Source organism: Micrasema longulum, unplaced genomic scaffold, assembly GCF_059751315.1.
Source record: "Micrasema longulum isolate JH-2025_06_02 unplaced genomic scaffold, ASM5975131v1 h1tg000198l, whole genome shotgun sequence".
In the NCBI taxonomy this organism is placed as follows: domain Eukaryota; kingdom Metazoa; phylum Arthropoda; class Insecta; order Trichoptera; family Brachycentridae; genus Micrasema; species Micrasema longulum.
The window spans coordinates 577,571-602,104 of NW_028277403.1; the positions used below are offsets into that span (position 1 = coordinate 577,571).

At 32.7% G+C, this 24,534-nt stretch overlaps 1 protein-coding gene and 1 long non-coding RNA gene across 2 annotated transcripts in view; one reads left to right on the forward strand and one right to left on the reverse strand.

Moving 5' to 3' along the window:
- The window catches only part of LOC148283781 (uncharacterized), a 212,313-nt gene that overhangs the window by 36,973 nt on the left and 150,806 nt on the right, over positions 1-24,534 (forward strand). The window lies entirely within an intron of this gene.
- On the reverse strand, positions 19,979-20,615 carry LOC148283782 (uncharacterized). Its single transcript, XR_015825508.1, has 3 exons — positions 20,506-20,615; positions 20,341-20,421; positions 19,979-20,263 (listed from the first exon to the last, which is right to left on the reverse strand). It is a non-coding gene; the product is annotated as an uncharacterized LOC148283782 (long non-coding RNA).

The window sequence follows — 24,534 nt, forward strand, 5'->3', positions numbered from 1 at the left end:
TAGCAAATCTGAAAGTTGTACAGATGAGGCAATCACAAACATTTGGGAGATTAGTGAATGTTACACAGTGTAAAGGTGGTCACATAAACCAGTCAATGACAAGTCACAAGCCCTGTAACTGTCTAGATTTCCACATTCTATAATGGTTCCTTCATCTCGATTGAGACGTCTATCAATGATAATTCATCATTTTTTATCAATTCCTTTCTGTTTAAGGTGCTAGACTTTCGAACAAGCTACCTTTTCATATGCAAAATGCACTTTCTCTAGCCACCTTTAAGAAACGCCTGAAATATTACTATACATCCTTCAAACTCCAACCTCCATTAAGTTTTTTATTTTTTTTATTTTTAAATTCCTTATCATTCCTAGTTCCTCTCCTTACTACCCGATTACACAATCCTCAAGCTTTAATGTTCATAACATAATGTATTTTTAGCAAGTTCATATGAGCAAGCCTTATCTCCCCATTAAAAAACAATTGTTATTTTTAAAAAATTAGGATTTTCATGTATATTTTGGTACATCTAACGTTTTTAAGTACACATTTTTGACCAAGTCATTGGTTGGCCAAAAGATATTTCTTTTGGCAATAAGTCTACCAAAGTAATTCTTTTTTGTACTTGAAATTTTGAAAAAATAAATAATTTCTTCGACTTTGTTGAGATATCGGTACATTTAGATGAATTCCTACTAAGCTTTGAAAGTATTTTAAATATTGTTAAAATTACTTAATATCCAATTTGGTGATTCGAAATTCGAGTTGACTATACCAACAATTTGTAAATCTCAAACTGTCTCATTGAAATTGAAGGTTTAGTTTTATTGAATAGTTAAACCTCGGTAGTAGTTTATATTTTAGGAAAATTATTAAGTACACTGGTCATTGATAATAAACAAGTAAATATTATGAAAAATGCACTGGAACTTCGTTTTACACGGCTCTTTTTTCAAGGTTTCGAAATAACACGCGTATTAGCAATATAATTTTACTATTCGTTAGTGGAATGCCCTAAATCACTATTTTACGTACTTGGCGTGTAATATAATATATGATAATGAGAGAATAATCTTTGTTGCGATTTTTTAAGTATTTTAATGTCATATAGTATTATAAATAATATTAAGGAACAATAAAAAGTGTACATTTAAAAAAAAAAACCAGAATTGATTTTTATATAAGGGAATCTATCCATCTATATTTTTTTACAAGGTACTGTGTGGCACGTATCCGCGTGTAAAAATAGGTGTATATAATAAATCATTTATTAATAATATTAAAAGTCCTATAACAAGCGTCTTGCGGCAAAAGACTTTTCTTGAACACGTGCAGCGGATGTCCCTGTAGAGCCTTAACCCTTATGACCTCTTTTTTACCCCTATGTTTAGACCGTAAATGTCAATTTTTTGTCTATACTCGGTGGAAATTAGAGAGACATGATTAATGTGGGTGCTGGCTGCCGATGGTCTCAAACAGACGTCTAATGATTTCCACATGCTCCGCTTGGGGTGGATGTGGAAAAGAAGAAGATAAAAAGTATATTATAAAGTTCAGTGTCCTCGACACGGTTACTCCAGTGAGGACACGTTATATTTTTTTAATTAGAATTCAATTTAAGTTATTTTATTACTTCTATGATATTGTATTATTGTCATTTTTAATATCGTATCATATGTGATCATTATTATTAAAGTATTTTTGAATTGCTTGTTGTATTTGGATTGTTTTTAAAAAATATTTTAACATACTTTATATTTTGTTATTGTTAATCAATATGTCTTGACACGGACACAGCCTAAAAAGCCGAAATATATTAGTAAATACGTAGACAAATGTAATTTGAAATTAATAAATAAATAAATAATAAATGTCAATCAAATTTGGTCAATCGATAAGTGTAAAATAGGCCATTATATGGTTCGATATAATATTAATTTGTAGAATGGCCCGTTGCAGTCGGTCGCACGGTGTCTGACGACGGTCTGACGTTTGACGGCCTGACGCCTGACATTCGTCTTTTTGTCTGACGGACTTCCATTATTTGATTTCCGCCCGAGGGTAATTATTAATACCGTCGTGACCTTGCGGTTATTGGTCGGATCGGATATACCACGTGTGTGGAGTCAATATTACCCGGCCGTGAATCGAATCTTAAACACCTGTGTACTCGTAATAAGAAACTTGAAAAAATAGGAGTAACAACCTTTTTTAGATTTAAAAATGTACTTAGTGGTTATTGTCCGTATACTGTGCCGTAAATCACGTTTTGGTTAAGCCCTAGAAATGAGCTTAAGGGCCGTTTACTCGTGGACAATACAATACTGTTCTGTCCCAGGACTCAACCATTGTCCACGTGAAAACAGCAGTTTATTTTCATTTACTTAACTTTTTGTACATAATGTTATTTGTACATTGGCGGACTTATTGCCAAATGGCAATTTCTTCCAACTAACCAATAAAATAATAGTTTTATTTTTATAATTAAAGTTACAGAACATATTCAATAGAAAATAAAGATTAAAAAGCTAAAGATATAAAAAAAAACAGTAATCAACTTATTTGTTCATAAATTAAATTAAATCAAAATTATTACTAAATGGGAAAAGGAAAAAAGTGGAAAGAGGAAAGGAGGAGAGATTAAGGAAGAGAAAGGAGATGTTTCTTCAGACGTGATTTAAACAGATATACTGTAGTAACATATTTGATGGTGGATGGGAGATGATTTCACAGCCGAACCGCATGGACACTATTTAAGTTAAAGAAGAAAGAGGAATTGTGGATGGGTATTAAGAGAGTGCCTTGAGAACAAGACCGAAGTAGTAAACCATGAACTGATAAGCGTTGAAATTTTTCACGCAGGTATATAGGAGCGTTAGAACTATAAAGTATATTGAACAGAAGTGAGAGGGAGTGATAGTCTCTCCGCTGTCTAATTTTGAGCCATTTCAGGTGCCTACGATAGTCAGAAATGTGGTCATATTTCCTTAGACCAAAAATGTACCTTATGCATGTATTCTGAAGTCGTTCTAGTTTATCGAGTTGCTCACAGCTAAAATCAGACATGAAAACACAGGTCATTGTTTCCAAAACATTATCACGGATGTAGACGGGCAGGCTATCTCTGCAGAACAATGACTACCCCCACCACCGCATTGTATTGTCCACGTGTAAACGATACTTTGTTGTAAAGCATGATTTTTTTATTTAGGATAATTGTTTTATACAGGTGCTTTATTTTAAATAGATCTTACAAAAACGATTAAATTAACGCACGCCTAAATTTATTAGTTCATATGAACATAATATTGTTCACGGTCGGATCTGTTTTATTATGGAATTTTAACTGGTTTTTTTTGTCCAGGTGGATGAAAAATACGTTTGTGTGTATGAAACACATAGATCTAGATCCCTGAGCGAGTATTTTAAACGCAATGGCTGCTCTCAGATAATAATCCTGAATAAGAAATCAAAAGAAAATAAGTTCGCCTCGTTGTGTAGTAGTTAACGCGTTCGCCTACCATTCTTAATATCCTGGTTTCGATTTCTTCGATTCCTGGTAGGGTGGGTGGATGTAAAAAAAAACTGAAACTTAGAATTTTTTTTTGTTCACATGGACACAATACGAGAACATCAGAACAATATATTATACAACATTCTAAAACGAGACAAGGACAGTCGAGTCAAACAAATCGGGTTGTGGTCCTGTGGCTAGTGTCTCGGACTCACGGACCAAAGGTCCGTGGTTCGAATCCCACTCTGACCCAACTCGATTCCCATTTTCTAATAGTGAGTTATTTACAACTCGTTGAAAATGGCCCTCAACATGAAATATTTGGGTAAATCATAAGAACGCAAATATTTCTTTTTCTAAAAAAAAAAAAAAAAACCGGGGTTGCGATTATAAAAGCTATCTTCATCGGTACATGCCAAGACGGTATACGTAACTTCTGTACTATCTCTACCTACCTCGGTATGCTCTACCGACTTGTCATCATATGATCGAATCGATTCCCGGTGAGAACACAAAAAAAAGTGATTTTTCTCAAGCCTGGGTGTTCCATGATGTAAATCACCACTGTAATTAGGCCATCTGGCCTGTTGTGGTGCAAAAAAAAAATGAAAAAAAAGAAAAAATATTCTCAATAGTAGGGACGCTGTCAATGTACTGCGGAGCAATGGTCTTGTCTTTCTGTGCAATTGCATAGTTGCAGTTGCATAATTTGTTGTATTGGATTCTATAGAAAACGATGAAATCGCTTCATCGGTCATCGCTCTATTTCAGGTGAAATGTTTTAGCACGTGTGTGTCATCGATTATGGACTATAAACCCCACAAAGTAATGATCATTTTTTGTAGATTACCTATAAAATACACCACGGCTCGCTACTGCGATGTACCCACACAAAACTTGAAGATGGGGGGTCGGTAGTGTATCTTCGTAATCGTTTGATGGTTACTCTGGGGTAAAAATCTTGAAAAATGAAATCAAGTGGAGATAAGTCTGTCTTGTTGTATGGTAGTTGGCGTATTTGCCTACCATTCTCAAAGTCCCGGGTTCTATTCCTGGCAGGGTTAACGTGGAGCATTTGTTTTAAAGTTGGTTCAACTGTGCTATATTAATACTTCACTGTACCTCAAAAGTAAGGCTGATCATGTTACCTTCACGTAACAAATTATCAAAAAACGCTTCATTTGGTATTCCAATGTAGTGCCCTATGTACCATCGGTTGCAAATCGGGGTATGATGATGATGATGAAACTTGTCTCAGCCAATATTTTCGAAATATTGAATTAAGTTTTACAAATGCGAGGCTTTTCAATGAGGTTAACCTAATTTTTAACAGAGAAAGAAAACATTTGTGAGAAGGGATATCTAGTGGAGTCTAGGCATTTACAGAGCTTATGACCTGTCACTTGCTGATTAGAGTGGGCACTTTACAAATTTTGTAACATTCACCGTTCTGCCTGTGTTTAAACTCTTCCTTCCATTTGTTGACTTTTGTGAAGTAAAAGATCTGAAACCTCACCTACAAACATTTGGACATACGTAAAACATTTTTGAGGATAACCTGTTTTTCTTTATTGCCATTTTTAAAATTGCAGTTTGTAACGGGTCTTTTTAAAAGGTAGACGGATCCAATCTTCGTTTAAAAAAACGTAGTTTCATTGTTTAATACATATTGATAAAATTTTAAATTCTGTAAACTAACTTAAAATAATATTTTTGTAAATTCAATTACGTAATTGTTGTGTGTTTCCGTTTTGGTCTCATTTACACTGATGATATTTGCCATTAATAAATAATGATTGCCATTCTATTACTAATTAACGATGTAATAATTACACAGATTGTACATCGGCCTACCCACATGCATTGTTCATATTTTAAGAATAGGTATGAAACCTGTTTTATATGGATCACAAAACTAAACAAGGTGGTCAGATTTTGACTCCGAAAATATCGTGAAATATAGGTATTAGGTACTAGTAACAGACCAAAACAAGATTTTCACCCGAAACTGAATATGGACTTCTGTTCTAGTTCCGGCTTAAGCCGAAACTCATTTAAATAGGATAAAAGGCTCTTTAAAACGCCCAAAATTAGGCATTTTTATTGTTTAACCTTACGAATTCATTAAAATAAGTGTTAAATAAAATACACAATCAAATAAAACGTATAAATTTGATAAGTCAATTTGTTTATTTTAAGCGGTTTGTTGTTATGTTATACATATAACTTATATGTAACAGTTCTTCAATGTACGCTATAAGAACCTTAACTTATTAACTAGAAAGAAATTCCAAAAATGTTAATATGAAAGATCTTAGAACTACTAACTAAAGTCAACGAATCACAAAATCAGCCAAGTTTTTCTTTTGAATGTTAAACAATGGCAATACAATTACTAATTATTTGAATGGACAACAATCCTATATCTCTAATGGTGATAATTTTCCACCCGAGTAGGTACAACCGTACGAAATCCGACACATTCGGATCGCAGGTTTCGGCTGAGCCGAAGTATCAGCTAATTTTTGACCCGAAACCGCTACCGAAAGTAGTTTTATTGATCGAAACTGGCCGAAACCGTAACCAAAATTTCGGTCAGTCACTACTTGGTACATAATTCGTAAATTACTTCCATGAGAAATGCGAGTGCTAAAATTAAGATTCAATTTTACTCTCAGATTTAGCACGCGTAGACTTACAAATATTTCTCTGTCTGGGAAGATGAAAAATGCAGTTCTGTGTGTCAAATAGACTCTATACTGTCAGGTAAAAATTCTAAAAAAAAATTGAGTGGGGACAAGTCTGCCTCGTATTGTAGTGGTAAGCGCATTAACCTACCATGCCTGTAATCATTAATAGCCTTTAAAGTGTCATGGCGAGCTTTTTTCCGAATTTTTAATGGTATTTGTATCTGGAATAATATGCGGGCGCGTGGAACCTGTTAAAGTTTTAAGGTGTTCTAAAACCTAGCCTCCGCATATAAGATTTCAACCAATGCAATGTGTGTAGCACAAAATATTTTTTTTTTGTTTAAAATTATCTCACTTCTTTATAACATTCTTCACAACCCTCGCGTACCAAAATGTCTTGCTGAGAATTTAATTTCCCTTTCTTATCATAATCTGTTACTATTAAACATTCCATTCCTCGACATAGCACATCATTCTTCAGCAATTCCTTTTCTGTTCACGGTACCAGACTTTGAAATGATCCACCTAGTCGTGTAAAAAATGCACTTTCTTGGCCACTTTTAGAAACGCCTCAAACATGATAAAATGTCTTTTAAATCCTAACTTCCATTCATTTTTTTATTTTTATTGTTTATTTATTAGTCCTTCTCTTTCCTGGATCCTCTTCCTGTTTTCTTCTAAACTAATTACCTGATCCCAAATTTCTCATCATTTAACGTGTATAACTTTAGTATTTTAATTATTTAAGTTTATACCTTCGTGCAAGCCAACTAACAACAGCTGTCATTTGAATGTAATTATGTGTTTAATTATAAGTGCATTTTTTTAAGGTACAAATTTATTTATACTTGTCTGTTTTTTGGTAGTCGGGAAGATTTTCTTCTAGAAACAATTCCGACGAATTCAAAGATTGAAATAAATTAAATAAAGCTTTTTTGTTTAGTTTTCTGATCATATTAAATGGGGTGAGAAACAGACTTTTTAGTACTTTTTAACAAACTCGCTTCATCATTATTGATATAACCAGTGACAAGTCATACGTACTATGTGCGCAAGGCCATGAGCGGTCATGTAACCATGTCGAGTGCAGTCGGACGTAGAGCGATACATTTCAATAACTGGATTACCCAGCGAATTTATTACTAACTTTCATAATATACCGAGATTAACTGAGTTCGATTCCCAGGATATTTAAACAAAAGGCGAGGTATCGGAATCGCGTACGCAGTATCGACGCACAGTCGCTTTGAACAATATTTTAACACATTAAATGTCATAAATTTTATCAATTAAAAACATTATGTTAAAGACATTTGATTAATTACATATTTAAACACTTCATTTATTTAACTTTTTTATTTACTATTATAAACGCCCAGAGGGATTTTAAATGACGGATACAAAATTACAATTCAAGAGTTTTATGGTATAACAAATGTGTAGGTCTAATAAATATGTAACTAATAAACAGATTTATTTTATAGTATCGAATTTTTTTATGCTTTATAGATATACATAAATAAAGATAAAATATTACATAACAGGTAGGTAGGTAGGTACCTAAAAAATTAAAACAATTTGACAGCAGGTATTATTTAGGTAAGTAAAATACCAAAATTCAAAGTGATTTTTACAGCATTTGAATAATGAATCGTGATCAGTCTTACGCTTCAGGTGCCTGTCCAGGAACAATGGAATATTGCAGTATAGATTACGGTTCAGATCAATATTTGTCGTTTAATTTACCAGGAATCGAACACAGGACCTCAACAATGTTGGGCAAACCCGCCAACCACTTCATAACAAGGTAGACTTATCTCCACTCGATTTCTTTATTCAGGATTTTTACCCGAGAGCAGAACTGTATTCTTCGTTCGCCTGGCACAGAGAACTATCGTCAAAATAAAACACAGAAAATCAACAAAATCATAAAATAAAATCTCTGACTAGTGTTGTGTATTTTACCTTACATAGTTCGGTATATTTACTGATTAAAATTCATAGTACACCAAGAAATTAAAAGCCAATTTTTTTTCAATGTAGGTATACCGTTTTTATGTCACATACCGATGAAATTTTAAGGAACTTATTATTATTAATTTTATAATTAACGGCCGTAGCCAATTTGTACAAAATTAAATACAAAGTTATATAATATAAAGAAAACATAGTTTATTGTAATGGTTAAACTCAGTAAAAGTAATGTAGGTATAGTAAAAAAAAGAATAAAAGATTTTTAGTAAAAGAGTGAAGGATAGAAGAAAAAAATGGCGGCCTCCGTGGTGTAGTGGTCAAGACGCTTGATTCACGCACGGAAGGTTCCGGGTTCGATTCCCGGTGAGAACACAAAAATTAAAATGTGATTTTTCTCAAGCCTGGGTGCTCTGTGATGTAATTCACCACTGTAATTAGGCCTCCTGGCCTGTAGTGGTGCAAAAAAAAAATGTAAAAAAATGTAAAAAAAAAAAATGTAAATGTACAAAGAAAAGTAGTAAAAAAGAGATGCATTTTAGGTTTGTACATCTAACATAGGCACACATTGTTAGGCACACAAATTCAGCAAAAATAAAAATAATAGACATTTATATGAGTATATTATACCAACAGACTGAATCTCCGGTTCATCGGTTATTATTGCAAAGTCAGTAGTACTTACTTCCTATGTACAACCGAATGAGCATAAACCCACCTATCTAGGTAGCAAGTATGACTGCTTGTTTATATAATGTTTCAGGGATCTCAAACTAATTATTGTATCTATTCTATCACAAAATTAAAGAAAATACATATTCAAAATCAAATAAAAATGTTGCATATTAAAACTAAAAACAAATAGAAATATTATATATATACATACCACACATAGAATTAAGAATAGTCCAGAAACCGCATCAAACAGAAGGCGACTAAACTACTCTTAAAATAGTAGTTTTACGTTTTGACCCATTAGTTTATTTGTAGACGTTGCTTAGTACGCAACTCCCGTTTTGAATTCAACTATGCTGTGTTGTGTCGTTTTAGAGTGTAGAAATACTGCTGGGATCTTAAAGAAACAGGATGGGATCACATTTCATGTGTATTTAGATAATTTTTGTGTATGTAGCAAATGCATTACTTAAAAATTGAATTCTTTTTCCATCTGTCAGATTGTCGAAGAAAACAAAATGGACATTTCTTTAGTGTTGCAGTATGTTGGGTAGTATTTTTTTTTACCCTACTTTGCTCATCTAATGTGAGAACCAATAAAAATTGAACCTCGGATTAAACAACGCCGTGGTGGACATTTGACCGACATTATCTTTAAAACACCAAATATTATTTGATATTGTATAAAAATATCCGTTTTATGTAAAATAAAATTTGTTTTATATTTCAACTTCAAAGTTCATTCATTCGATTACTCTTATTAAATGACCCTTTACTTATCTACTTTGTTGTGTCAATCAATGTTTCCGGGTGCGCAAAAATTTTTAGATTTCATTTTAAAAATTTATTTATTTATTTTTATTTGGGAAAAAACAACAGTTTTTATATACTTTGTATTCAGAAAATAAGAATACATATAAACGAAAATTTTAAAAACAGTCAATATAAATTTTCCACAGTGGTGTAAGCTCTTGATTAAGTACACTATCAGTGTAAAAAAAAGCACTTTAACAATTAAGAAATGTTAGGCACTTAAAAGTTGCAAATAAAATAAAAATGCATTTAGTTATACACAGTTATATAAATAAAATAAATAGAAACAAGATAAATTTAAATTTAAAGAATAAGAAATGTAAACAATTATATAAAAATAATGTAAGAGGTACAAAATATAATAATGAACATACGAGTACATACATAATTACTGACATCGTATAACTAAACGGGTGTACTGTTTATAAGGAGAGATGAAAAATGTCTGCGTGACCGGAGAGAACAGTATTAAAATAATAACATGATTACCTTACATTTTTTTTATTTTTTTTATTTAAATTTTATTGATAAATCCTTACGGGTTACATACATTTAACAAAATGTTTTCACTTTTAAAATTCACATTCTACTGTTAATAATAATATTTTTAACATCTTTTGTAAAGGTTGTCTGAGTCTTTTGTTTAGTTTTGTCTGGTAGTTTATTGTACAATTTCAGTCCACGGTTTATTAGTCTCGATTGTCCTTTTCTCGTTTTAAATGGTTGTATATGGTATTTTTCTGATATTCTCGTATTGTGTTCATGTTTACTACAATTTTTTTCAAGTTTTAATTCTTCGTCTACAATTACATCAGTGGCTAATTTATGAATAAATTTTAAAGATTCTAGTTGAAAGAGTTCAGTTACATTTAATTGTTTAGTTTGTTCAAAAAGTCTTTAGTTGCTGTTAGATATGGAAGGTCATATACTAACTTTAATATTTTATTTTGCTGTCTTTGTAGTCTGTTTATGTCATTTTGATATCCTGTTCCCCATAGTAGTTGCATATAACATATTTTAGTTTTTACATATGCTTCATACATTAAATTTTTTTCCTTTATTAGAACAAAGTTTTTGATTTAAAAAAAAAAACTCGATAAAGTTGCCACTTTGCTAATTAAATTGTTGATATGAATTGTCCATGTCAATTGTCTGTCTATTGTTAGTCCTAAGTATTTAACATGCTCAATTATTTGTGTTATGTTTATATTTTTTTCCATCGTGCAACATTACGCGGCGACTTCACGAATGCGCGCGGCACAAGTGGGGCATAGTGGGGGGATTTTTATACACAGTCCGATGTATTTAGATATGATTCTACGCTCCTACTGGACTATTCTTAATTCTATACATACGCACATACATACATTCACATATATATACATACATTGCAAGTAAAATCGTAACCTTACTTACAAATCAACTAACGGTGTAACTTATATAATAATTGGTGACATGACCTTAATATAGGCAATACCTATGTACATTCCGTTCTTAAGTAATTATTTTTGTTGCATGGTAATTTGCCGCAGTGCTGGATAGGAAATAATATTATTATTATTTATCAAATTAGCGCACTAAAAACCTCCATGGATTGGCATATTTCACAATAATATCTAAACATAATCTTTCGTAGCATATCATTATCATCTTTTTTGCACCTAATTATGCACAGAGCTCTGCATTGGTACACAAACATAAGCGGTTATCATAAATGTATCATTTTTAATACACGACGGTAAGATGACCAGGGCACCAATTACAATAGGAAGGTAACAGAGTTATCTTCGACTGTCTATAAAGAAAAATCGATATTTGTGTACAAAAATGAGTACATTTGCATGAACATTAAAAGTATCTTCATCGGTAACCTATGATTGAACATGTTTAAAAGAAAAAAAATGTATTCATATTCTGCTTTTCATACGGGAAATTTTTATTTACTCTGAAGATAAATGATAATTTACCATTGTAATCGGGGCCCTGGGTACGTATTCTGTTGGGAAGTTAAAATTTATCTTCAATTTTATCTATACAGTAATATTGAGTTTTCTATATGAAAAATATAAAATATTTACAATTTTTTTGCAATTAATTTTTTATACAAATATACACACTTGTTTTCATAAATATCGATATTCATTCATACCGTCTCAGTAAATACTAATGAAGATAACTGTTTATAATCGCGGCCCAGTACGATTCAGGTGCTATTCTATTAATAAGAAATATAAAAAGGCCATTATGAATCAATTATTCAAACCATCCATCTCGGGATCCGAGCCCGGGGCCTTTTGCGTGGTAGGCAAACGCGCTGACTATTTCGCACCACGAGTATAATAGTGGCAAAACTAAAAAAACTCACTTTTGAATGAGAGCTGTTGCACATAAACCCGCAATACCGGTAAACTCAATATAACATGTATTTATTTGCAAAAAAGTTTTTTTTTATTTTTATTTATTCATATTTTTTACTCTTACAAACTATAAACAATAATAACAATAATGTGCCCTTACTGGAGTTACCCGTGCTGAGGACACTTAACAATATACTTTTTTGAAATGTTAATTGTAGTTTAATCTTTCAGTTCGCTGACTGGTGCCAATTAATTGATTAATAATTTTTTATGATATCTAAAATAACATGGTATAGCATAATGATCGGTGTGCCAAAATTTTTGCTTTTAAGGTCAAACAAATATTTTTAAGAACAGCGCCCATTAATTACGCGGAGGCAAAATATATTCAGGAATATTTCTGTACGTTTAACTCATAAACGGCAATTTCGGACTTGTGAAAATCAAACTAATTCATCGAAAGGGCCAAGAGTTTCAAATACCTGTGGGTATATGTTGCAGAAAATGGCAGCTTTCAAAAGGAACTGGGAGTGCGGCTAGGAATAGCAGGCGTCACATTTAACGCCTGCATAACACCTATTCTTCTCTAAGGATGCGAATCGTGGCACCTTACTAGGGCCCGAGCAGGAAAATTCTTAGTTTTGAGAATAGGAAGTCTCAGAAGAAACTTGGGTGTGCGGTGGTTTGACTTTGTGAGGAATGAAGTAAGTAATAAGAGAACGGACGCAGCAAACTCCGGTGAAAACTGTCATCAAGCGGAGGCTTAACGATTGGCTTTGCCATGTGCTGCGGATGCCTCTTGAGAGCCTTAACCACGCTTGCCTACTTTACAAGGCATCAGGTTCTCGACGTCCTGGACGTCCACTGCTGACTGTTCGTCGGCAGTTCGCGTCAGAACTACGGGTCGCGAACCTGACTTAGGAAGATGCACAGGAGCTGGCAGCCGACAGATATGCTTGGAGGATCTTTGTGGACACCATATGGTCCAACTAAGGAGCGGACATGGAATAATGATGAATAAAATGCCAGTATGAAAATAAATATTTAAGTGCCTACATTAAAAATTAAAACACATTTATAGCTTTCAAACATTTTTTTCGATACTCTTGTATTTTGTATCAACTTAACGGACACATTATTAAGTTACAGTTTATTGGTTAGGGTATAATTGAGGTCATTGGAAGCAAAGATAGAAACCTCAAAAAAAAAAAATTTTTGGTTATGCTGTCATTCTGTAGTTTATCAACTTTATTTTTATAAAAATCATGAGTTGAGTTGCAAATGTAGTTTCAAATCGTACTTTTGATGGTTTGAAAATAGTATTAGAAAGCATAACAATATCCATCAGCCATTTTATTCGACCACTGACAGGCTTGAGATTTAAATTTTCAAAATGGCCGTGCCATATAAATATTCAGAATGTTTTTGAATTCGTGTTTCTATTAAAGCTAATTTATTAGTATCTCAAAGTTTAAGTTCAGTGAAAATAACATTTCTAACACGAAGACTCTCTTTGGCATTAGCGTAGCAGTTTTTGTTATTTTTCTCGAAAACACTAAAACGGGAGTTTGCTATCTTTGCTTCCAATGCCCTCAATTTACATCGTTTACTAACCTTTTCAGCACACTAATAACTGTTTTTGTTGTTGTTATTTTTTAGTTCATATAATTGATGAAAAATACGCAATGTCAATTTTTTATTTAAATAATGAAATTTTTATGATTATTTGTCATTGTTTGATAACCAAATAAATAACATTACAGCAATGTGTATCATAGGTTCAGCGATTATTGTATTTTTAAATAGCATTATTCGTAATACATGTTTGTTCTGTGTTGAATAAAAGATATATTATTAAATTATTATATTCTACCGTTTATACGCTGTAATTGATATAGTTTTTTTTGTTGCTGCTGCTGATAGATGTATTTTGTCGATTCGTAGCAGGGAAAATCATTATTTGTAATGTCATGTTGGAATATTCGCGCAGACAAAAGCGTCCAAAGACTTAGTACCCAGTTCGATGACATTGTCTATTATTTTAATTGGCTACAGATACGCGTAAATGACTGCATCAGATCTCAATGGAAACATAGATCGCTAAAAATGATTCTTGTATTTTAAAACTTTACATTTTTTACATTTTTTTGCACCACAACAGGCCAGGAGGCCCAATTACAGTGGTGAATTACATTACAGAACAACCAGGCTTGAGAAAAATCACATTTTTAATTTTTGTGTTCTCACCGGAAATCGAACCCGGAACCTTCCGTGCGTGAGTCAAGCGTCTTGACCACTACACCACGGAGGCCGTCAACGACACCTTTAATGTGTATTGTTTATTTTACAGTTTTTTTTACTGTTTCTCAATTTAACTTTACTGTAAAAGCCATCTTTTTTACTTTTTTAAAATAATATTATTTATTATTTTCTTTATTTTTAAATATATATTATAAAGTAATGCCTAGTAGGAAAAGATCCGTGCTAAGGGAGACTAACATATATGTTTATTTATATATCTCCATATACATACACACACACGTGTGCACCCTTATAAAAATCCATACACATACACACATACATACACGTCCATACACACATACACGTACATACACACATATACATGCATATATACATATGTATACATACACATACACACACCCACATAAATATTCATACATATATACACATACATATCACCCTTACACACACATACTTACATACATATATATACATATTTATAAATTTTATCCTTCTTGTCATTGTATTGTTTAGTGTTTAAATTGTCGTGGATAATATAAATATTAATATAACTTACCTTGTAATATAGTTTAATAAGCTTTCAGTTTCTTTTCTTCCTAACTTAATAAGCCACTGGGTTATTTTATTTTTTTGCATAGTAGTCACATCGTGTAGGGTGAAAAAAATATCTTTAACCTTATAATAAATTCTAGGAGCCATAAAGCTAAAAGATCTCTGTCCGAAAGAAGTTCTCGTCCGCGGTACAATGTGTGACATCACACAACAATTTGATATATTGTGTGCTGTTAAGACGTGGTCAATTTTATTATTGTGATGATTAATTATTATTGTTTTAGCATACAATTGTCTAAAACATTAAATTCCTTGAAGAGTTGCTGTGAAGGGTAGCGATATGGTTTTTTATTTATTACTCTAAGAACAGACTTTTGACACTTGATGAGAGGGTCGAGACAAGACAATGATGCACCTCCCCATCCTAAGATACCATACGACAATACACTTTGTACTAGAGCAAAGTACTCAATGAGATGGATACAATTTTTCGTAGAATTTTGAATATATATATTATTTTTCTTAATTTATTTGTTGTTTCCATTATATGATTATTCCATCTCAAAGAATCATTTAAGGTTAAACCAAGGTATTTGATAGTTTTAACTGTCTCTGAAATAGTACAGTCACATGTTGATGAATCAGTAGTGACATCACTGTCAATGTTTAGACACTGGTGGATCTCTATTGACCCTAATAACTGCTGGTTTATACGAGTATTATTTCGGATTTTGAAGTTTATGATTTTGATTTTTTTCTCGTTAAGAATCAACAAGTTATAATGTAACCAGTTTTTTATTAGTCTTAATCCTTTTTTACATCTACTATTTACATTGTTCCACGTTTTGTCAGAAAATATAATGGCCGTATCGTCTGCAAATGGCACTGCCTCACCACCATCGCATCTGTGAAGTGGATGTTAGTAAAATAAATAAAATGTGTTTTTTTCAAACTTTGGTGTAATTTTCATTATTTAAAGGTGTTATAAAACCCGAATATCGCCACTTCCGAGTATTGTTAACTAATGGGATATTTTCACAAATTGGGAATAAAGCGTCGCGTCGTTTAGCCTCTGCCGCGCAGGGCAGAATGCTGGGACAATACAAAAATTCGGCCGCAGTTCACACGCGAACGCTGCGAAAATAAATTCACGACGAGTATTATTAATTTTATACCAAGATGTATTGGAATTGTGAAAGGACGAACAAAATAAAAAAAAGGAATTTGTTCTGCCGCCATTTTTGGCAAAAAATGCTGGGGAGCAATACTTACACGTGGTGCAAATCGTTATTGTCATAAGGTCTTGTCCACACTCTTCCACACGAGGCCAATGCTCCTACGTTGGGTGGTGGGTTCATCATTGTTCCACGGCCTTAAAACCTTCAGATAAACCTTTGTTGAAAATTTATCGTCGCATGGGAAAAACAATAGTAATATGATTACGATAGTAAAAAACACCCTACACTCTGTAGACTAACGGTAGAATTTCGAAGTAGGAAGTAGTTTGAGAAAAACTCAGGTAAATTTTTCAATGACCTTGTATGTACAGAAGGTATAATTTAGGCGAACTGTGACATGCGTAAAGCGTAAAGGCAGAATTACACTGTTCTCGTCTGTTGGGGAGACATCTTTTGGGATATTGTATGTTCAGAATTACATTGCTTTCGTGTGTTGTGTCGTGGCAGCTCCAAATAAGCGGTACGCGCCAGATGGTTCCCCTATACACCACTCCGCAACGCACGAGAACAACGTAATCCTACCTTAACAAACTCCGTAATTTTTACATTGTGGTAACATGTAATTTTAAACACACTGTACCGAATCGACAGAATCCCAAACATTGCCGACTCGACAACCGCAAAAATTACCCAAACGGTCAATTTTTCTGTACCAACATTTTAAGGGTCATTATCAAGTCATGCTCAATTTTTTTATCTCAACCTTGAATATAACATCGCACTAACTTTTGTCTGGTGATTTGAGAAGATTTTAGATTATATTCGGGGTGTAAATGTTTTACAGAATGTCATGGCCAATGATTATTATTATTGTATTGTACTGCGTTTATAAAAAAGCTTTAAAAATACATCGTTTCTGATGTTTTTTAATGACAATTGCGGGTATTTTTAAAGTAATAACCCACCATTTTTTATATCTGCCTATTCAATCTCACTAGACAAAATCAATTCTCATCGAATATAGTTTTTTATTCAACCAATAAATAGACAACTCCGTATTTTATGTTTAAATTTCATAGTATAATTCCAATCATCTATACATACATACATACATACAAGTGAAATGACCTTTAACAAATGTATTTTTTGAAGCAAAAGTTAATTTTGAAAATCAAAGAAAAAAACTTTTTTGATATTAGATGTTAACAAACGTTGTGTCCGTTTTTTATAAATTTGAACATGAGAACCAAAATTGTAACAAATGCCATTTTTTCCTACTTTTGGTACTCATTTTTAAATTTATAAAAAAAACAGACGCAACTTATGTTAACACCTAAAGACACTCCACTACTTCGGGAATTACACTGGCATAGGGTGGAATACAAACTCTGTTGGCTTATGTATAAGTCACTGCACAACTCTGCTCCAGAATATCTAAGGGAACTCTGCATTTCAGATGAACTAGCCGACAGGCGTCTTACGCTTAGATCAGCTAGGTCTACATCGAAAGTTATTATACCTTTACGCAAACAGCGCATTAAATTCGGCGAACGCGCATTTGCGGTCGCCGGCCCCACGGCATGGAATGCTCTCCCAGCAGAGGAGCGAAACTGTGAGAGTGAAGTGATGTTCCGGAAAAAACTCAAAACACACTTGTTCTCTAAATCATTTGAATAAATCCTTAGCATATGGTGACAAAATACATTGTTTTTCTTAAATCAAAATTTTAAAAAGTTAAAATTAAATTTGTATCTTTATATAATCACTTTGTAAAGCGCCCTTGAGGTATTATATTACAAAAATGGTGCTTTATAAATTATTTATATTAATAATAACAATAATAATCTTTTAAAAGCCAGTTCCACCAAAAAACGTTATTCATGTTAAAACAGTTTAACGTTTAATAATTGTTGCATTTTCGTCAAAATGGACAGCAAAATTAATTGCATTAAAAAAGAAAAAATAAAATAACGTTCTTCGAACACATAATTTTCTTTTTTTTTCACTTTTTTAATTTATATTTTTAAGGGGCAACTGGCTCTAAAGGCTACCAATTCTACCACTTTAATAAGGATGGTATTGCCATCCGAATTATACCACTATACGTAAGTGTAACTTTATGCCAAGTTTATGAATAAGGTCCTTTAAGTTGCAACAAAAAAAGTTAAATAATTGTTGCGTTTTTGACAAAAAAAAAAAATTCCGTGTCTTCATTTGATCATACAACTTACTTTGTCGGTTATGATGAAAACGCGGCAATTATTTAACTTAAATATTTAAAACATAACTTTTTTTGGTACAACTAGCCCTCAGACTGTTTTTTATCAGAGACAAATGACGCTTTCTGTATTACGATTCAGAATAACTATTCATAGCTTTACTCACAATCGTTTATTGTAAAATATGACAGTAATTATAATTGTTCAATCAACTGTTGGAATAAATATAAATTGAGCCTCGGTGGTGATATGAAATATGACTGTCATTTTTTACTTCATAGTTCCGTGATGTTTGATTGATATCTCCTTTGCAAAACGAGTTCGCATAAACCACCAAAAAGTTGACTTTACACTAGTTCTGCAGTGGCGTACAAATTATACATAAAAATTTGTATCTACTGTGATCTGACAAATCTTGATGAATAACAAATTGTGATACCTCTGATTTTTTACTTCTTTTTTTACTAATTAACAAACTAATGAAAGCCCTAATAGATTGGCACCAATGACATCTTTATATATATAATTCCTCTCAACGTGTGATGTCACTGAACTCCTCCTAAACGGCTTAACCGATTTACGTGCGGTTTTCGGAGAAATATAGATCTTGGCGCTGTGCGTGTTCGTAGATATTAAAATCTTCAATCTGATATGTAAAAAAAAATAAGGAGCAGAAATGTTTTATTAATCGATCTACCAGGGTTGCATTCGAGAAGAATGCAATTACAAAAAAATGGAAAGATGTTGTTTTTTTGCGTAAAAAATAAGTTTGTTTTTGAATGTTTACAAACAGCATTTTTTTGTGGATCTCAATCAGATTCTTTCCGTAAATTCCTTATAATTTCTACCCATTTATTTCTTTTTACTGGATTTTTAATAATAGTAAAATAATATTAAATTCAATACATTTTTAAAAGTCGTATTCCTACATAAGTACACTCCTCCGTTGGTGAAAGGACCGGAGTTTGACGTTTGCAAAAAGAATGCCATATTTGAAAAAATATGTATTTTATGTTTTGGAATTTAACCATAAACAAGTACCTAGGCACCTACTTAAATTCAATATTTGAATATCAATAATTTTTACTTTTGGAATTTAATAACAAACAAGTACCTAGGTACCTACTTATCAATAAAAAGTATTTATCCAAGGTATTAGCAGGCAAGCCAACGTTCCGGCAGAACAACGTCTGTCGGGTCCGCTAGTTACGTAATAAAATTTATCAACCTAACCTAAACAATCTTAGAATTAATAATAATTAAAGGTATAAATTAGAGTAAAAGAATTAGAGGTTACCGATTAACCGATTCGGTACAGTGTGTTTAAAATTAAATCTTAGAATCTATTTAAATGTACAATTGGTACAGTCATTGCATCATCTAGGCCTTAGAGTTATCGTGTTACTTCTTCTACTACGATCTGCCCTCGACTCACTCCGGTAGAACTTGGTATTGTATTGCTCGGGGTTCCTTTTAGGAAGCCATGGGTCCTCGGGTACACTCGGATTATTCCTTGTTTGTGGGTGAATCGGTTGGAAGAACAGAATTATAAGGCAGTTATTCGTTACAATTGAGTTTATTTTAAGAATTATGTGGAAACAAAACATCAAAAAATGGACCGTATTAATTTACAGTGTGTACAATAGTTATGGTGTTTCTAGGACAACTTACAGGGTTATTCCTCTGGGAATTCAAATGTTATTACAGTGGCCATTATTTTAAAGTACGGGTTTTCTTAAATTGTAAATTTGCCCAGGGGTTATCTTAGAGAAACGGCAAAATTCACTTTTCCTGATGACAAAGGCACTGTGTTGGATAGGATCTGAATCACAAACCTTGACAGTGGATGCTCGAAGAAAATACCGGTTATTCGTATATTCGAACCATCCTAGCGAATTTTCATGAAGAGGAGATGGAGCCTGACTATCCGCCGCTTTAAAGAAGTAATTGGAGTTGAAGATCCGCGCGAGACGCCATTAAGAGATCACCGTGCGTGGATCCGATTAAATTGTGGGGGTAAAGAGACGCTCCATGCTAGAATAAGCATTTAATTACAAAAGGTACTAGACAAAAGATTAAACAAATAGATCTGTACTTTAAAAGATACTTACAATATGTAGAGTCGTCGATATAACAGAACGGCTTGTTTTAACGGACACTATTTCAAACGAGCGTTGCTTTGATTTATTTATCTGTAAAAGGGTAGCGAATTATGCGCTGAACTTATGAAAAGGCGAGTATTATTATTTAATTGAACGTTATTTTTGTTTACCCACCAAGCAGGTTTACTGAGGAAACGTTTTATGATCGTCACGTTTTTTTGTACGAATAAAGTTATGGAAGCTTCTACGCTTCTACGCTTCGCGCGGGAAACTATTGGAACGCGGGAGAGACGTGCACACTTGTCCAAGGTCCAGCAGGGAATGGTTGGCGCGCCAGCCCGTACGTTAAACTTCATCATGTGGGTGAGATTGATCCAACTATATTTTTCTCTCTGTCATATTTTCGAACATAGGATTTTAGTAGTAACCTGAAAATGTGTCGGTTGACCTGAAACTGGTCGATATAATTTAATAATTCCAAAAAGTATTTCTTATTTAAATGACTTGCTATCAATAAAAATCAATAGTAATATGTTCTGCCGCAATGATTATAGTGTACATAATTTTACCTAAAGACCACTAAATAAATCCGTTGCACACGATAACAAAGTAAATTGTTTTAAATTAAAATTAAATTAATATTCATTTAATCACTTTGCAAAGCGCCCTTGAGGTATTATATTACAAAAATGGCGCTATATTAGTTATACATAATAAAAAAATCATAATTTCAAAATCAAATACAACCGACTCCTTACTACATTGCCATATTTAAATTAAATCGTTGTCTTTTGATTGAAATATTTTTGACAAAAAGTTCAAAAGAGATGATACTGAAATAAAAACAATGAAGTTTAGGTGATTTTCTCATATTAGTATTGACGAACAAAGGGCAAAAAAACTTGTAGTTTCCTTGTAACTGAACTTTAGATTCAATTAAAACTTTCAATGAAATAAAATGTTCTGACATCGACAGTACGTAACTCATTGGTTGAAATAATTTAATATTCCGTTGACAGGCGCCTCGGAGATCGGAAAGTTGATTCAGATATGTTTCAATATTCATACATTGATAAACTGATTATCTGTGTTCTATGTTCTATGTTCGCGGTATAAATATCTCCGTCTAATCTGCATGTTTACGGTTTTTTACCTGTAGTTTTTATTGCAATAATTTCTGGACAGACAGACAACGCGCAACGTTTCACCATTCTCATTTCCGAATACAATGAATATTATTGTCAAACGTGGCTTTATCGATATTTTATTTTATTTATTTTATTTCATTTTATTTGGGATTTTTACAGCTATTACATAAACAAAATAATTAGAAAAATCTTAAAAATACTAAAGCCAATTAAAAAAATCCACTGTAAATATAATGACACATAATATATAAGAAAAGAAGTTTAGTAATTGTATTTGTGTGACGTTTGTATTCATGTGTATGTGAATGTGTGTATGCGTGAATGAATGAGGGAGAGGATACATGTGCGTGTGGGAATGAAAGAGGGAGAGGGTGCGTTTGTATGGGTGCGTAAGTATGAAAATAGTATATTTGCTTAAAACTAGTAAATTGTATTAAAAATGGTACAATAAAGAGCTTAGTAAAAAGTTAGAAACCTTTTTGTTAAAATTCAAATGACGAAATGATATAAATTGTTTTTTTTTATTTTTTTTAAGTATGTTAAATTTCAAAACCGTATTCTGAAGAAAAAAAAAGCATTTTATTTTTTAAATTTAACTGATACACATCGAATGAATAATGTGGGACGAGTCCTATACAATACAGTAGGTAATCACAAAATGCAGTAAATACGAAATAATGACAACAATAAAATAAGGATTGACAATACGCGAACGTTGATTCAAAACGAACACACAAATGCATATTATATGCACCTACATAATATATAAATAAGAATAACATATAAGTTTAATAGAAATGATTCGGATTATAAAAATCAGGTGTCACAAACAGTTGGCCCGCAGTACGGGGATACATAATTATATTAAAAGATCTTCTCACTATAAAACTTATATATGTTCAGGGATAGAGAGCAACGGAGAGGAGGATGCGGACAAAGACAATTTATTACCTATGGCAGTTTTGATAAATTTAATATTTTTGGTAAATATATCTATTTCGTTAAATTTCCTGTTATACGTATCCATAATACGGTTAATCGTAGCGTTTTTTGACGAATTTGTTCTGCATTTAGGTATGTGGAAAAGTTGTGTATAACGCGTTTGTCTCTGTGGTACCTTAAGATGAATGCGGTTAACCAATTCGGGGGAATCTATTTTATCAGATATTATGTTGGTGAGTAACACTATATCAGCTGTGGTTCGTCTATCAGCGAGAGTTTGGATATTATGAAAAACGCACGCTTGGCGATAATCTGGAAAATTGAGATGTAATCTACGGTTTAAGTTTTTTATAAACATTTTTTGAATTCTTTCAATTTTGCAGGAATGAATTTTATAATAAGGAGACCAGACAGGTGAAGAAAATTCTAGTAAACTACGAACATAAGAAAAATATAATTTTTTAAGAGTATCGGTATTTTGAAACGGTTTGCCTGTGCGTAGTATAAATCCTAGTGTTCTAAAAGATTTTTCAGTAATACCATCGATGTGACGATTAAAAGTTAATTTTTCATCTAAGAGGATACCTAAATCACGGACTGTTTCGACAGATTTAATATTTGTATTATTTAATTTGTAATTAAAATCGATGGCACGGGTCTTTCTTTTGAATGTTATTTTTAGGCATTTTTCAGGGTTAAGCGATAGTTTATTATTTAAACAATAAACCGACAGTCTAGTGAGGTCCTCCTGCATTTTATGACAGTCATTAGTATTTTCAATATTTAAGTATACCTTCATGTCGTCTGCATACATAATGTATTTAGAGTTATTAAAACAATCGCCTATATCATGAACATATACATTGAATAAAAGGGGTCCTAAATGGCTACCTTGAGGGACACCAGATGGAAGCAAGGAAAAGTCAGAAGAGTGCCCGCCAACGACGACTGCCTGACTCCTTTGACTGATGTAAGAACCAAGCCAACATAAGAGATCTCTATTAATTCCGATTGCTATTAACTTTTTTAAGAGGATTGAATGATCAACACGATCAAACGCCTTTGAATAATCAGTGTAAATAACATCAGATTGTAATCCCTTGGCCATATACTCAGCAATATCGGTTGTGAAGAGCGTTAAATTAGAAACTACTGATCGTTTCCGCATAAAACCGTGCTGTTCATTTGGGATGTGTAAAGCAACTTCAGATAAAAGGTGATTATAAACTAACATTTCAAATATTTTGCCAAACACTGGTAAGATTGAGACCGGTCGATAATTCTCAACTTTATTTTTGAGGCCACTTTTATGAATGGGAATGATAAGTGCTCTTTTCCAGTGACTCGGAAAGACTCCATCTTTTAATGAGCGATTGAATATAATTGTTAGAGGTTTGGCAAGTTGATTTGCACATTTGATTGCGAATAATGGAGGAATGTCATCGCTTCCAGCGCCTTTGCTAGAATCTAATTTAGTAAGAATTTTACGGACATCGTCGTAAGAAAAGTTGATTGAAGATGTAGCAACATTGCGTGTGCTTTGATGGAGTGGGGAGGTTATGCAGGCTTCATCGATCAAATTGCTTTGAGTATAGACCGAATTAAAATAATTAGAGAAGTGGTCGACTACTTCTTGGGCATTATTAGACACTTGGTTTTTATACTGCATATTCAAGGGAATGTTGTTAGAGTTACGTTTACTTTTAATAAAAGACCAAAAATATTTAGGATCGTTCACAATAGCTTTCTCACTTTCGAGTATGAATTTTTTAAAACATTCTTTTTGTAATTTTTTTTGCCTGGCCCGGAGCAAAACAAATGTATCATAATCACGTGGATTATTGTATTTCTTCCATTTTTTATGATATTTGGATTTCTCCTTAATAATTTTTATGAGAGATGAGCTGTACCAGCGAGGATATGAGTTATTTTTCAGTGTTTTTAGAGGTACAAACTCACTGAGAACATTTTTTAACTCTAAATAAAATTTCCGTGTTGCAGAATTCACACAATCACAATTAGAAAATTTTGTTTCCCAATCAATAGTCGAAAGAAAGGAATTAATACATTCAAATTCCGCGCGCTTAAAATTAAACGCAACACGCTCCACTTC